Below are 15528 nucleotides of genomic sequence, written 5' to 3'. Positions count from 1 at the left end.
ATAGTAAGTCACGAAAACACAAGACGCGTCTCATTCACGTGTTCTTAATTTGTTATGTTATTCCACGACTTCTCTTGTCTGCTCTATTTTTTTTCCCATGTGCAAAATTGTACGTTGGCACACCTGCGACATCTTATGACGTACGCCTTGATATCTCTGAAAATCTTTTACAACGAGAGACCACAATGACGCCATCTATCGAGTACCCGTGGAACACTCGACTGTCCCGTAGATATATATATATTTTTTTTTTTTTTGCGCATTTCGTTTCGTCTTTAAATAACTTTGTCAATGTTATGAACGACCATTTCTCACAGGTAGTGCGTACATTTCACCTCGCAGATACCGCAAAACCTTCGTTCTATTAAGCTGCAGTTCCAGGGTCACCGCATAGGTGACGCCAGCGTGCCAGTGTGTTTAGTGTGTTCTCTCGTAGTAAAAAACTTTAAGAAGTTTTAAGGCATTCGGTTCTAAAAAAGCTGCAAGCGCGTAAACGGGCCTTAATAGCCAAATAATAGAATTTGAGAAACGCAAAAAAGAAAAAGGAGGAACACGATACTTAGCATACTGGGACGGCGTTCCCTGATTATGCTTGTGCCTTTCCCGAGTGTTAAATTATTGGAGCGCATCCCAAGATGAATCGCCGAAAGTTGAATATTTTGTTCTTTCTTTCTTTAACGTTTGACACAACGTTGTTCTTCAATTACACTGTCACCACAGCAGAATGGTGTAGAAACTTTAAAAATCCCACTTTAAGTAAAAGTGTATAACATCATCCCAAGCAGCACATACACGTGAGGAAAACGTCGAAAGAACGTCGAAGACGTCTGTAACGTGACGTCGTACAACGTCGAAGGTCCGGACGTTACCTTCCTTCGACGTCGATGAAACATTTAAATGTCCGCAAGAAAAGGAGCAGAAAAGGTCGAGGGAACGTTCCAAAGGACGTTTGTCACGTCACATGAACGTCTCAGTGGGCCGTTGCGTCCTCCTTCGACGTTTATGACACATGTGTTTACGACATCCGGACTACCAACGACGTTCACAGAACGTCGAGAAACCATTCCAAATTACGTTCCCTAGGCGTCGTGGGGAAGAGGTTGCGTCATTCCCCCCCCCCCCCCCCCCCAAACAACTAAAAAAGTAGTTTTTAAGTACCATTGCGACGGCAAGTTGTTCTCATGCAAGTACGCATTATATTATTATATTATATTATATAATTATATTACAAGTATTATAAGTGCAAAGAAAGTAACTAAAACACAGATTTTGTATGAACTGTTTATTTGAGCTATTTCGAGACAGGAGATGCACTATGGAGCGGCGCCAAAGACGTCCCTCGATGTGCCAGCCTGAAAGATATAAAAGAACAAACAAATTCACGTAAAGAAATTAACAAGAGACGATGTCACGCTGCGCGAAACGTTCCACCTCTTACCTTGTTCTGCCTCTGGTTAATGCGCTGACGCGCGTGCTTTAGCCACCCCATCGCACATAGGTGGTACTCCCGCTGCGTGCACGGGAACGGCTTCAGGAGTGTGATCCCGTCTGCAACAAGGACAAATTGTTAAGAAATCAACATTATTCCAAGGTTTAACAAGCAACCTTCGAGGCGCCTGTCTTGAAGCCCAGCTAAAAAGCTTCAAGACAAAATAAAGAAATCGTAGACACGCCTACGCTTTGAAAGGCAAGAACACAAACGCGTAGATTTTGAAACAGTTGCGACTTATTAAGTCTCATAACGACAGAAAGTTTTCCTCAAACTGGCAGATATCACCCAGCAAGCTAGGAATGTCTTTTCGTGTGCAGGTTGTTTCGAAGACTACCGTCGGGAAGTATCAACTGCTTGAGTCGAGGTGCGTGGCACCTTTCCGGGAAAGGACGGCAAAGCTTAAAAAGCGAGTATGACTGGTCAAGTTATGTGGAACCAAAAACGTAACAAACAACAGCTAGCATGTGTGTATTAAGGACACTCACCGAAAGCCGCCGCCGCTAGACGAAGGGAGCCAAACCTAAGCTTTCCTTTTGCTCCGCACCAACTGTACTCAACTGCCGGCTCGTCTGTTAGCATTGCCCTGAAGAGCCGTATCACAGCTTCTGATGGCGAGTGTCCACCGATCGTGGAGATCCACTTGACCTGGATACAAGGAATAATAAAAAAAATCGTCAGGAGTGAAACCTGCGTGGAGTCGGAGTAATACTGCAATTGCTACGTAGGAAGCTGCCGTAATACGAGAATAATTCCAGGAGCTGCGAGCTTTATTATCGCCACTTCTCTTGCGAGTTCATCAGTCTGCCTTACCAGGTCACTCCGGTATTCCTCGTCAACCAGTCTCGCTTCGAGGGCCTCCAACTCCTCACGTTAACTGAGAGGGAAGTGGCTCGATGTCCTGCTGGCTCCAATGGGCGCCGCCTGCTGCTGATCAATACGCCGTTGCAAGGCCTCGATGATTTCATGTAGGCCAGCGACCTCAGCCCTTAGCTTGAGGACCTCTCTAAGAATCACGTGAGCAGTATCTGTAGCAAAAAAAAAAAAGATGTTGAAAAAACGTTGATGCGGACGCAGAAAACCAAACGGAGACAACGGTGGTCGCTCAAAGCTACTGCATTGAGATATTGAAAAGTGCACAAACCCTGCTCAGAGCTGCCGCCGGCTCCTGCAGACGCTTCATGCCGTACCGTGCTTTGATCACGCTGTCCGCTGGTGGCATCTGAGCTTTCAAGCTCTGGGTTCCTACAAAAATCGGTTGTCACGACCACAATAAGGCGAAACAAATATATGTGGATGATTTAACAAATACGGTTTCGCTGACCAAAACTAGCGCACTCCCTCACCGTAGACACCAGTGCAAGGGACGTGTGGTAGAGGAACTATTTTTACCTGATGGAAGGGAACTCCGGGATGTCTGTGCAATCTCCGATGTCATCGTCATCTGAGCTGCTGCTGGTGGCATCTTGCTCACTGTCAGTTGTTAGCCTGGTCGCCTTGGTGGCCTTGTCACATTTGTGGACGGCTGTCGTATAGTCCGCTACAGTGGTTAAAACACTCAATATAATTAATACATGATTACGTGCACTTTTTGTTGGTAGAACTTACGATAACTACGAATAATTCTTATCTTGTGAGCTGTCCACGATGAGTCCGGCATCGAGGACGAGACGATGGCCGCCTAAACCAGCTTGGAATTTTTCCATGGTGGCCACAGACATTTGTCGTTTTTTACCCAAGAAGTAGGGACAACGTCGATAGACTTCAGCTTGTTCTTTCTGGCGTTCACAAACTCCACCACGTGGTACATGCTATAAAATTTGAATATAAACACATAAGGGATATCGGTGAATGGACTCCATATTATTCGACAAAATCAAAAAGCTGAAGAACGATGGGCTCAAAAATCAGGATGGGCACCCAATTCCCGTATGGTGAACTAGCACAATATATATATATATATATATAATGAAGTTAAACCTTCGTAGTTTCCTCTACGCGGACTTAGGTGACCAACATTATTCGGCGTTAAGACAGGTACGTAAAAAGACTAAAATGAAACCTACAAAAGTGGACAGGAATCTTCCAGCGTTCAAACAAAGTAGTGACATTAACCAGCGTAGCGCGTGGTATTTACAAATTATTTTGTAGCTGCGGAGTTAAGTAACAACTCACGTCCACCGTCGATGCTATGAAGCGGACAGCCGACGTTCCAGGCAAAAGTCAACAAGTGATGACTGGCCGATCAGGGTTGCCAGGTGTTTGAACTCCAACCCGCCAAACGTCCACGAGATATGGCCCAAAAATAGCCAAATGTCGATCCAGAAAACTAGTCAAAAAACAAACAAACAAACTTATCATTTGAAACGTTCATTTTGAGCAGAAAAGACACATAATACATTTTTATCCACCAAATGCCCCAGAAATGGCGCCCCTTGCAGGTTCGGCGAACTTCCTGAAACGCTCGTACAAGCGCATGACATCACGGTATAACTATGCAGAATTAGCCAATCAACAGACAACCTAAAGAATGCGCAGAACAGGTGCTGTTAAGGCCGCAAGGAATCCCGCCGTCACTTGTTGATTTGGAGGAATAACAACACATGCTTGCATTCGGACAAAATTCGGAGGTAAACAATTGCACAAGGCGCGCAAAAAGAAGACGAATTTGTTTGCTGTCGCATACTTATCAGGGTTAAGGGACTGAAGCGCCCCCCAAGAGAAGGAGGACTTGAAAGCCTGGTGCACGGAGGTATTAGACTTCCTCCGGCTGTGACGGACACCTCCTTTTCGGACTGATACGTACCATCCCATATGATCTTTGCGGTAAACATTAATTACCGTTAATGTCCTTGTTACTGTTGTGTTAGGTTCCTGTTATACTGCGGCACCACAGGCCTCAGGTACGGGCCAATGGCCTTTCTGTGGTGCTGCGACCCTCCAGGGTTGAATAAAGACTATCTAACTACTCTAAAAAACACATTTGAACCTATAAACCCAAGTGCTTTTAGGCAGTTTGGTTCCAGCACAGGTCAGAAATTGCCCAATGCACAGGTCAGAAATAGCCAAATGCACAGGTCAGAAATAGCCCAATACTAGCTAAATAGCCAACTACCATTTTCTCCCGCTAACTGCAAATAAAACTAGCCCAATTTGGCAACCCTGTGGCCGATGGCAGCTTGGCAAGTCCTATCTATCGTCCCTTCCTCCCCAGACCTTGGCATTGAGTCCTAAATATATCCTTCTTTCCTTGCTTGGAGAGAAGGAAGCTAAGCCCATTCAATTCTCTCTTTCCTTCTTTGAAGAGAGGGGGCAGGAACGACCTTGCAATCTATGGCTTGGAAACGGGGTCACCCTCCCGAAGGAAGCCCACAGCCCCACACTAGGGAGCCTTCATGTGCGCTTTGCTAGGGTGATGCCACCCTTTGTAATACCACTCGCCGACAAACCAGCAGCCATTTTGTTCCTCGGCGATAATCCGTGGGGCTTATAACCCTCCCGGAAACAAGCACCTTATTTCAGAAGTTCGGAGCAGCGTTGTGGAACCTGCGGAGGGAGGATTAGCATTTTCCCCCTCGGATGGGATTACCGATGGACAGAAAGGCCACTTTCCGGCGCACGGGGAAACAATGAGAAAAACAAAATGGCGGTGGAAGAGGGTGTGGGAAAGGGAAACAGGCAGTTGGCATCACTCTATGCGAAGCGCACATGAAGGCACTCTACCTTACACACTGTCCTTTTGTGTTGCACGTCCGTTCATGAAGTTTTGGAAGCACTTTTCGCCTCAACCCGAAAAACTAAAATAGCAGAAAAACGCAAAGCGCGGCTACCTCCGGTATCGCGATAAAGGCACCATGTTCTCCGGACTATTGTTTGATATTTTACGCTAAGTGGCCTATTCCAGATTCGTCCGGTCAGATTGCCATGTTCACGGCATTTTACGCTGGAATTAAGAATCCAACAAAAGGAGCGTCGACCTGGATTGCAAGTATGAAAACTCTGCAAATCTCCGTGTGGCCTCTCTGTAGAAACAGCTTTTGATCTGTTTCTACACCGAGTGTGGAAAACCAAATAAAAAAATTGTCAAGCCCAAATTTTACCTTAGCAGACAATAGTTCAGGAAATGCGGTAGATGTTCGAGGAAAACTTTAATGGCTCGTTTCTAGGATTCTCATATAAATAGAAAACAAAATAAAGGGATACATACTCCAAGCATACATCACAGGTCTTCGTTGTCCGGGAATTCATTGGAATGAATGAGTGGTAGCACAGAAAATGAGTTCTGCTTAAGCGGAAAGAGCACACATTTGCAGGCGACGCTCTCAAGCGGCCACTGCATAGTGTCTGAAAGCCCAGAGACGGCGTAGACGTCTATCTTCGTTGACGAGCACGGAAATTCATACAAGCTTTTCTTGTTCTCAAATTTTTGTCCGATGACCATGTTGCATCCGTCTTTGTCCTTGACTATTTTCTGTACCTGAACCACGCTCCCTGAGATTATGCAGACGTTGTTATATGTCTTCGAAGCCAAGGTAAAACCGCTGAATGTAGCTTTTCGGAACTGCGCCGAAGGTGGAAGGAAGACTGGTCCATATGTGTGCTCATCTGTCAAAACATAGGTTCCGGTGGCCTGAGCTTCCCTCACGGACGATCTACCCGTTAAGGTTCCATTTTCTTTCATTTCGCGGAGTCTCCTGCTCAGCTGCTGAAGAGGGAGGTTCCCCTGGCTAATGATGCCAGGGGAACCTCCCTCTTTCAGTGAAAGTAATTTTCATGCGGTGAAAGTAATTTTCAAATTGAAAAGCGCTCACGTTGTCAAGGCTTCCAAACGTGGCGGAGTCATCAACCAGGTGAAGGAGTCCGTGAATGTTGTACGAGTACTGCTCATCGCCGTAAAGGTCGCCGAAAAATCGAACGAAGCGCTTCAAGAGCGCGCCTGCATAGCTACGTAGCTGACTTTGAGCACATGTCTTCGCACCGACAAGAAGGCGAAGCGATACGTGAAGTAGAAGAAAATGCTGGAAGTACTTCTTGTCAAGCACGCTGTAAAGGACGCCGGGACCAGTGTAGAGCAAGAACTGCCGAAGTTCGGTGGCTTTCCAACGGTCAATTTCCTCAAGAGCACGTGGGCGACGAGCAAATTCGCAAGGGATAAAACCTGCGAGTGCCTCAAGCGAGGCTGAGACGTGCTTCATGGTGGATGGCGTAATCCGGCATTCAAGGTGGCCTCTAATCCACAAGGTGATAAGCTTTCTCGTCACTCCCAAACAAACCAAGTGCATGTATTCGAAAGGAAACTGCACCACCATGTCTAGTGGGAGCTTCACCAATGGTGTGTCACTGATGTTATGAGTGCTATCTTTTTTCCGACGGAAGTCGTCATTTGTTCTCGGCTCGTGTAAAACACCACGGAGGCTAACGCGATTTTTTATGTACTCCCCTCGAACTTTACACTTCCCACAGCAGGAATAGCCAGTGTGACTTTTTATACCGAGCAAAAATGCTCTCGCAGGCGCATCACATACGAAAGCCTTAAGCGAGATGCGGAGCGTCCTGCCATATATAATTAAGCCATTTTCCAGAAGCTCCTCAAGTTCAGGAATGAGTTCAGACAAATACTCATCGACTGGTTTGTGTTTGGATTACCCATGATAGCACCCGACGATAAAAGGAACGCTGTTAGGGATGTCAGCAACACTACACATGATGGGCCATAAACAGCTTTTTGAGCTTACTGATAGTGACACACCGTCGATGTTCAACAACAATTCGACGTTTTCTAATGAACTGGCCGATGGGTGGAGTAACAGCGTGTGCTTGATGCCTTCTGCTAAGCCGTAATGGGAGTATATGCCACCTTCAATCTTTCGCAGTCGTACTTCGAGGGCAAGATCTCAACGTTCTGGCGTCCTTTGGCAGCCCGGAAAGAGAGGGAACCTTCCTGAGAATTTGCAAAAGTGATGACGTCGCTTCCAAATTTGTTTATAGTGAATCGACCAAACTGCCAACTCATACGCTGTCTCCTGCCCGCTACTAGTTTCATTTGAATGTGGTGGGTTGGCTTTATTTGCGGTTTCCGCTGACGCCGGGTGTTCTTGACTGAGATCGTGGGAGGCGCCTGAAGGGCCTTGATTGGACACTGGATTCGACGCGCCACTATGTGCACTGCCACCTGTTTTCTGGGGGGTGTCATTGGTATCCTCACAGGCACCCTGATCCGAGCAGTGATGCAATTCAATGTGTGAAGCGTTATGGCCTTGAAGAAGGTCCGCGAGCCGTGACTGAATATGGCGGCGTTTTTGACGATCACCAACTTCTTGATGCGGGCGACTTGAACGACTGAGCCTGGACAGCATTATGGAGAAATCAAATTGCAGGACTTACACTGTATGCAGACTCAAAAAAAATCCCGGTGACATAGCAGCCTGCCTCGTAGACCCCGTAGACGTGACTGCCGGCGCTACTGACTTCCGGAAAAATCTGGACCGGGTTATTCTCTCTGGGCCAGTGAAAACTTTTGGAAACGAACTGAGAAACTACGTGCACCCGGAATTTACTCCAGTCAATTGTTCTCCGCCACTATCCCCCCCCCCCTTTTCTCTCTCGCCCTCTTCTTGCCGAGTTTCCCGACGTATCGCATGGGGCTCTATGGAGACATCTGCTCCGCCTGCCTTTCCCCCTCTCTCGCGCCGCGCCGAAACCGTCCATTTCCTTTTTTTTTTTTGCCGGTACATAAGTGCGGGTTGAACATGAACGCTTTTTGGACCGTCATCTGGGCCATTCAGCGGTTGGCATCATGAGTGCCAATCTCCATAAAAAGTTGACAGTATCTACAGGATTTCGGCATTGCCGGGCATTTTATTTTTTGGAGTCAATTTCAATAATGTGCAAGTGTGCATTGAAATTGTGCTTCGATATAGTGTGTGCCGGCATGCGATTTTCGTTTGGATACGTCACCAGTGGCAACGAAAGCAATATCTGTACGGACAGTCACGTGACAAGACTCTGCGTAACGATCTACCGAAAGCGCTTAGGTGCTGAACGTTGGCGTTGTGGATGAACTGTGACATTGGTGCGAATTTTGTGTTTGTGCGCAAGTGAGCATTGGTAACAAACACGGAGAGAAATCAACGAACCTTAAAACAATGTCGGAAGGTCGCGAAGCACTATGGGTGCTCCTAGGAAATGATGCATGCCTGAAATCACCTGCAGAAAAGATAGTGTATACTAAAGTCGTGTATACCGGCTCGCCTGAAGCGCGTGCCAGAACCCATATGGAAGAGGACAAATACGCGCGTGCAAAAAGCAAGAATGGCACAATTCGATCCGTTCTGGACGCAGTGGGCGCCACTTCGCAAATTAAAACCGTAACAATATTTTAAACAAACTAAAAGTATAACAATTGCGCATGTAAAAAGGATGATACTCCCAACATGCCTTCATATTATTTTTTTCCCCTTTAGTGTACTTTGAGCTTTGTTTATGCCCTCCGTAATCCCATGTGCTATGAATAGTATTTTGAAATAAATAAATAAAAAAATACCAAGCTCTCAAAAAGTAACTTTTGCTTGCGGCTCTTGAGCAGTGTCACTTTAGCCGCGACTGTAATTAATCTTTTAACAGTGAACGCGTATTATACACAATTCTGCGGCTGGAGATGGAGCTGGAAACGCTAAAAAAAACACAAAGCAAAGGTCGTGGTAAGACATCGCAAGGGCGTCAGTGACAGGAGAAAAATGGAACGTAATTTAATTATGGCCTCAACGTCGAACGAAACGTGAGTGGTCGACGTTGCCAGTACGTCGTGATGACGTTTACGACGTGTAGGTGTGAACGCGACGTCGCTGAAACGTCACTGACGGTACAATAATGTAACGTCACTTATGGACTTTATTTTAACGTCGAAGAAACGTGAGTGTTCGACGCTGCTAAAACGTCTTGTCTTGACGTCGTGGCGACGTTGAAGTTGAAATATGACGTCGCCAGCACGTCACAGACAGGACGATAACGGAACGTCATTTCCGAACTTCACTTCAACGTCAAAGAAACGTGAGCATTAGACGTTGCCACAACGTCGTGCATCGACGTCGTGGGAACGTTGACAACGTTTGAGTTGAAATACAACGTCGTCACGACGTCACTGATTGGACTTTAATGGAACGTTATATATGGACGTCACCTCAACGTCGAAAAAACGTGATCGAAGTCGTGCGTGACGTCACGGACGTCCGGGACCTTTTATCGACGTTTCCACGACGTTTTGTGCTGCTTGGGATGCTTACTCTCTGACGTCACACTGCTGCGGTGGCGCTGCTGTCGGTACCGCGCATGCGCAGACGCTTCCTGTCACGCGAATAGAATATCTGCGCACTCACAGTGCCCACGTCCGGTGTGGGCGAACGCGAGCTTCTTTATAGACAGGGTGCTTGTTTACAACACTGTAGTCTATAAGAACGTCCAAGAATGAATCGTGAAGCAAGGAGCGGTAGCACGAAAAACTATGCCCTTCGTTCCTTAAGCTATCGGTGACTATATCAGTGGTCTTCAAAAACGCCATACAAATTTTAAAAATACTTACACAAAAAAAAATGTTGGTGCTCACGGGACTTTGAAAGCGCGCAAATGTGAGCGTGTTGCATGAAAGGAAAATTTTCACTCGTTGCAATCAAACTCTAGTTAGAATCCCATCGGATACAGGCCCTGACGCACTCTCAACCAATCGGACGGGTAAACCCACCCTCGCCAGGAGGCCAAAAGGTTTGCTCCCAAGGACAGGTCCCGCGGTTAGAGCCCAAACATTGAGAGACGAGCCCTGGTTTGTTTATGGTCGGAGAAAGTAAACTGACTCCGATGATTCCAGCGAGAATCGCCAGGACGTGCCTCACGAAGAGAACCGTCACTCTGAGTGTGAGCATTAGGCGCGTTAAAACCCATAGATAAACGAAGAACTCGCCCGCCACAACATACATGGATCGCGCGAACACAAGCGCAGCGAAAGATCACACAGGATTTCAGGAATACGGGGCTTACCCCGGGGAGTTTACCCGAAGCTGCGTCTACATATGTGCGTAAACCTCTGGCGCTCTCAGAACCTCCGCAGCCAGCACCCGCAACCACTGGATTATGATCCGCAGTCAACACCGTCGTGGCCTGCGGCTGCGATCCGCGTCCGCGGCACTTCGTCTAGTTTACGAAACGACCTGCTCGTTGACAAGTGCACTTAGGGGTTATGCAGGCTGCGCAGGTTTGTCTGTCTGGATGCAACGACCGTAGGGTTGGGGGGAAGAATTGCGGTCAGTGACCCGCCATGGGAAAGACACAACCTCGCCGTTGGTGGAAAAACTATATAGGTTCGACACATACCGGAACCTATAAACAAATTCATGAAACAGAACGCAGTCTCGGCGGTGTGCAAAAATGCGACCACCTCTGCAGAAGGTATTGCCAAACGCTTATTGCCCGGCCAAATATAGCGCTAGCGGACCGAACCTGATTCCAAAGTTTCGTGACTTACCGCTACCTTATTCAAAAGTTGCAAGTAAATTTCTGAAATTTTCGATGGGAAAATGGCAACCGACGGCGCTCTCGATTGCATGGAGCTGAAGGTTGATATTTAGGGAAAACTGGTGAAAACGGGCCTCGTTTTCCCGTTAGTATTTTTACAAAAAAAAAATCTTTTACAACTTCTGAATAAAAAAAATGGTTCGTTCTGAAATTTTGGCATCTATTTCGAACCGCTAGCTCTACACTTAGGTGGAAAATTCCGTTCGGCGATGCGTATTTTATTTTTTGGTGACAAAAATCCTGCAATGTTTTTTTTATGGGGACACGTAGTACATAGTACTGAAATAGTGAAGCAGCGCAATGAAAGACAAAGTGCACAAGAAAGAGATGTACGCATAAGGCACTGGCTGTCTAATTATTTTCCTGTTGAATTCCAGAAATGACGTGAAAATTAAAGAGAGAGAAGACAATAAACCACGCAGGAGCCACACACACCCTACTTGTAGAAAACACCATAACGCATACCTGCAACAGTCTATAATATACATCGTCACCTAAAATAGACAAATAGCAGCATTAACACACATTTTTTAACGCGTGTATTAAAAGAAAAAAAAAAACGTTCCAATTTGTTTCCTTACCACCTTAGTTCTTTTACCTTCCTCGCGCTTTTGTTTTGGTGCCGTCCAAAACAACTGGAGAAAAATATAGAGAAGTCAAGGGGGCAGTTTTGATTTACTTTCATAACAACTTCTGACCATGAACATAATTCTGTGGCTGACGTCCCACTAGCTAGATTTTTCTCTTCTTAGAATTAGCTTATTAAAACGAGTTTTTCTTTTTGACACCTCTACCTTATTCATTTACTTTAACCTTGTTTTAGGTCTTCAGTGATATCGCTGGAGCAGACAAGAGTAGCTTTATATATACGTATACATATATATATATAATTTTTTTCTAGCCGTCCCAACTCAAAATTTGTATTTATGTCATTGAGCGAAGGGTTGCACCAACATTTACCGAACACCGCCTAGGTAAGAATGCTGTAGTGCTGAATTTGCAACGTCACCCTAAGTTGGCGAACGCCGGACACACATTGGACGCGAATGCTGCGTCATTGTTCGGCTCAGTCTCGCGTCCAATCGAAGCGGACACGAGTGTCAGTCGAAAGCTGACTCAACACTCGTGTGATGTGCGTGCCCAGCGTTCACATGCTTAGGATGACGCTGTAAATTCAGCACTATTGCCTTCTTGTCTAGGAGATATTCGAAGTTCGTAATGAATCCCGAGGCGCCTAACGGTAAAGATCTGAAAGCATGGCTCTTACGTTGATGCGCCACCCAGTTCGCCCTATGTATACCTTGCCACGCTATAATGGTATATGGTAAACAACTCCATCGCCGTAAGCGACATAGGGCAATACGGTTACTTACTGTGTGATTTCAGATAAGATCGACCAAAGGGTGGCTGGTCAACATTTTTAAATCAACTGATGTTGTTCTATGCTAGTGTCTGGTATAAACGAATCCAAACTTATTTTTGACCAGAAAAAATATTTGGGGACAGGAAAAATCGTAAGGCGTGAAAAGGTGGACAGTTGCAGTAACGCGCACTGATGGAGGGGGCACGTTTGAAAGTGAATAACTAAAATAATAACATTGGGAGAATTCTAATACTTTTAGACGCAAACTATGGGTACAGTTTGCGTGTAACATAAATTAATATTTTTTATCTATTTTTCTAAAAATTGCCAAACATGCCTGCTCGAACGACAAATAGCAAAAATTGGAGGCCTGTGTCTCATGAAATAATTTATTCATCATTATATAATTTGCACATAGTACTTTTCTTATATATGAATATTATTTAAAAAAATAAATAAGGTATTTGAGTGATACGATAGTCTGGATATATTTAGGCAGACATGGGAAAAAAAAAAACAAAGAAGGAAAAATTCCAATGCAAATAAAAAAACACCACCTTCGATTTTTTTTTTTTAATTTGGGTACCCTTTTATAGTCTATTTTAACATTCATTTCTATTAAGACATGTTGAATTATTTTATCGAGAAAGAAGAAACAACTCCCCAAAGTAGGGCCTTTTTTTGAAAGCCTACACTTAGCAGTGCTCAATACAAGAAGTAACTTGTTCCAGTTTCATGAAACTATGCTTCGTTCCACGTTAGGTTTGAGCGCGGCCGATGTTATGAGCCGAAAGGCCAATCAAACAGCACAAAAAGCGCAACGTTATGGTCTGGGCTTGAAATGACAAGACGGTGGAGGAGCACACACAAAGAGACGGCGAATACCGGCTGGTCCTATCAACTGCAAAGAGCACGCCATGACGTTGTGCCTCTTTCGCTGTTTGATTGGCCCTTCGGCTCATAGCATCGGCCGCGCTCGGACCTATGCTGAGACAAAGTATAACACACATCTTTTATATATTTTTATTTAGATGAGGCCATCGATAACTATAGAAATCGTTCACACACTAAAATTGAGGAGAAACTACTGTGCACAAAGAGCCATCATATTACGAATTAGTGATTCGAGAAAAGATCCTGCAGCCATCGGCCACTGGGAACCCTGTTTACTTTATTTTCCTACGGCACTATTTGCTCATCTCTTTTAACCTCTATCTCTCTCTCTTCTTTATATATATCCCTGACTTATATCTAGAATAAAAACATATTCAAGCATTCCCTTTCTGCGTGATAGTGCTCTGTGGCTAGCAACAAACATTTCTTCGCGAAGATCACGATTGGGGCGCATTAGTTGACGGAAGTAGCAGGCGACACTCCTCGCTGGTTCTGGCAAAACTACCGATATAATCTGGTTCCGGATTTCCCCGCTCCCTGTCAAGGATAAGGGGGTTCACGTCAACTAGCAAAATATGGTCGCCGATGCTCGTTTACTGAGCAGTCGTGCCAGTCGCTATCCCTCTCGCTGGCGTCACGGGCGACAATAGCAGGCACAAAGGGTCACACCGACGGACAGCAAAATTCCCAAATACTCGAGCCCCGCCTAAATAAAATAAAGCATAAACACTATCGCTATGTCAACCTAGGAAATGTTAACATGGCGACAGTGTTTAAGCTCTAGGTAAGAAAAAGCGTGGCGTGTGGTAGGAGCCGCATCCTTACATGAGGTGCCAGGTGAGCCCTGAGAACGTGTCTGCTGCCCTAGAGTACTTCACGAAAGACGAGCTACGAAGTTCGCGCCAAGGTCCCAACCAGAAGGACGTGATCTCTGTCATGCTGGACGGGGAGAAAACGTTCGGGCCAAAGCGCTTCCCGACGAGCTCAATCGGAGAGGCCTTTCGTGTATACAAAGACAAGCATTTTGATTCCTGCGTTGGGCTAAAGAAATTTTATTCCTTCGGCCCAAGATGGGTCAAATGTATTCCACACCAGGAAGTGTGCGTTTGTGTGGGCTGCGCCAATTATTACCTTTGTATTGCAGCCGTAGAGAACGTTACAAGCTCAACATTCAACACTGGTGAAATGAACTCAGCATTTATGTGCGACCCACTAACAAGTCTGTGTCTTTGGGGAGACTGTGATCACTGCTCAAAAGGCCAATCTCTTACACTCAAGGAACTTCATATCCCAGAGGATGAGGAGATTGTGCTTACAAAATGAAAGTCCGGCGACATTGTAAAAAAAGAAAAAAAAAAACAAAAAACATTGGATTTTTAGACTTTCTTAAAAGTCCTTCAAGTAACGATTGAAAGTTTGGATATTTGACAACCATGTCCGACACACGCAAGATAAAGCGATCTACAATAAAAAGCAGCTGCATGCAACGCGGAAGTATTGTTTGTCATTTTGACCTTGCTGAAAACTGGACCATCATGCTTCCTGAGAAAGTTCAAGCCTACCACTGAAGAAAAAAAGTTGCGATACTTACATGTGTAGTGCCGACAAGAAAATCTATAAACAGCTTTGCTATCATCAGTGAGGACCTGTGTGACTACGTCGCTCTCACGTGCTTGGCTCTAGAAAAAGTGAAAGTTTGGGTTGAAGACAACGTTGCGGCATACTCGCACGTGACATACGAAGGTGACGGGGCCGTCAGTCGTTTCAAGATTCGCTACCAGCTTCACCTGTTTGCACAGAATGATTGCCCACAAGCCCAGTGGTAATTTTCTGTATCTGGACATGGGAAAATGCATGCGACGCAGTTGGTGGACTCGTGAAGCACCAGGCCACGCTGAACAACCTGAGAGGACGTTCAATAAACGCAATTCAGACGGCCAGGATGATGGTTAGCGTTCTATTTGAGAAACTGGGTGCATCTTGCGTATCTGAACAAAAATAAACTTGTTTGGTATCGTCAACAACAAAAAGAAAAAGAGTGGCTGACGGTGCGCGCTTTTTCTGGCGCTCAGTCTTGGCACGCGTGGCGCTGTGCAAGTCATCAACAGAAGGAACCTGTGGCATATATGTAGCACGGAAAGTCGGATCTGGTTAGAAGGAACTTTATTAAATGGGTACATCGAGGAAAGCCTTAGTGTAAAGTGCCGATTTCGATGCC

Source organism: Ixodes scapularis, unplaced genomic scaffold (assembly GCF_016920785.2).
Source record: "Ixodes scapularis isolate PalLabHiFi unplaced genomic scaffold, ASM1692078v2 PGA_scaffold3__209_contigs__length_174095766, whole genome shotgun sequence".
NCBI classification, from domain to species: domain Eukaryota; kingdom Metazoa; phylum Arthropoda; class Arachnida; order Ixodida; family Ixodidae; genus Ixodes; species Ixodes scapularis.
The sequence above is the reverse complement of the archived record's forward strand: the minus strand, read 5'-3'. Positions refer to the sequence as shown.